This window comes from Nannospalax galili, unplaced genomic scaffold (genome assembly GCF_000622305.1).
Source record: "Nannospalax galili isolate Female #2095 unplaced genomic scaffold, S.galili_v1.0 scaffold3, whole genome shotgun sequence".
Classification (NCBI taxonomy): domain Eukaryota; kingdom Metazoa; phylum Chordata; class Mammalia; order Rodentia; family Spalacidae; genus Nannospalax; species Nannospalax galili.
The window spans coordinates 369,191-370,779 of NW_008351466.1; the positions used below are offsets into that span (position 1 = coordinate 369,191).

At 37.3% G+C, this 1,589-nt stretch overlaps 1 pseudogene; it reads left to right on the top strand.

Annotated features, from left to right (window-relative positions):
* Positions 1-227: 227 nt before the first annotated feature.
* Positions 228-1,221, top strand: LOC103746222 (annotated as a pseudogene).
* Positions 1,222-1,589: the final 368 nt, after the last annotated feature.

The following is a 1,589-nucleotide window of genomic DNA, read 5'->3' on the forward strand; positions in this document are numbered from 1 at the left end:
ATAAATTTCAGTAAGTGCAAGTTCTGAATCAAATCATATGAATAATTTTATTGTAGTAGATCATGGCAAACTATTTTCCAGAAAAAAAAATGGAGCAACTTATGTCTTTTATAAAATATAAAAATGTCTATTTACCATATCCTGCATAGCACTGGGTATCAATTATGTTTTTCATCTTTTCTTCCTAATAACCATGAAATGTAATTTTATTTTCATTTATACTTGAAATGCATATTTGGGGTCATCTAAATGATGGTTGGATTAAATGTCTGATGAGGATGGTTTTGCAATAAGTGGGAGTCAGCAGGCAGATGGTATTTTGATCTAGAAAGCCATATAGTTCATCTCAATGTGTCATAAAATTTGATGCAAACTCTGATTCAGTGTCCAAGAGTCCAGCTTCAGCCTATCAATCATGCAGCAGAATGGAGTGCCTACCACATTGGTGAGGACGTGGTGGCATTATTTGCTGATATTGAATGGGTAGCCACAGAAGAAGGAGAGTGCTCAATAGGATTCAGGGCAGATGTCAGGTCTAGCTCTCACCTTGAGGATGACCTTTCTTGCTTTGAGAAGTCCCGAAGAGGCACATTTCCTTACCAAATCTGTTTCAAGAAGAGTCTCCTCTAAAACAGACACTGTCAAACAAAAAAGCCTTGCAGAAGATCTCTGTGCTTAAAAATGAATTTGTGCCCTAAGAACTGAAATTGCCAAAATTGTCATCCTACCGGAGCAAGAGTCTCAGTACATGTAACTCAGATTCTACCACATACTACAGCACAACCTGTCCCACTACTGGCCCTGACTCTACTGCCCCATCCTGTGGAGCTCCTCCAAAATGTGTCTGCTGTTGATATGATTAAATATCAAACAGAGCAAAAATTCAGTGCAGGAAAGATTTTGGCAAAGAACAATGTAAAGAAGCATGACATTCTAAATATGCTAGAGAGCCTTAAAGATATGAACACTATAAAGCTTCAGTCTGTCAACAGGTCAGATCAAAATGTGAAGCCCAAGTCAATGGATGCTACTGACCTTGCTTCCCTCATAGCAAAGACTGTGAAATATAGTTAGTTTGCTTATTGGTAGCGAAGCAATAGCCAAAGTAAAGTTGAAAGAGGAATTCTAAAGCTGGAATCAGAGGCTATCTCAGAGATGTCAGTGTTTGGCCCACATATATTTAAGTCTACAGGGAAAATGAAGGCTTTAATTGCCTCCTAATAGACAATAGCCTTAGAAAGATTCTTGGTTCACCTGGTGGCTTGTGAGAGATGAGTCTATCTAGTAGAAATCAATAATATTTAGTAAATACCTGACTTTAGCGCTCAGTGGTTTGCTTCTTTGCCTCATTAGAGGACTAAGCAGTAGTGAAAGCACCAGAGGCTCGGTCTTGTGTCTATGAGATGACATGGTCAGTTCTGGAGCTCTGCTTAAAATAAATATATCGTGACATCTTTTTTAATTCTTTAATTTTTAAAAATATTTTTAGAAGAAGCAGTTCATTACAGCTTTAACATACTCAATAAGTTTCCAGATCAAAGATACATCTCTTTCAAAAGAGGCTATAAAATTTTAGATTCACTGTTGAA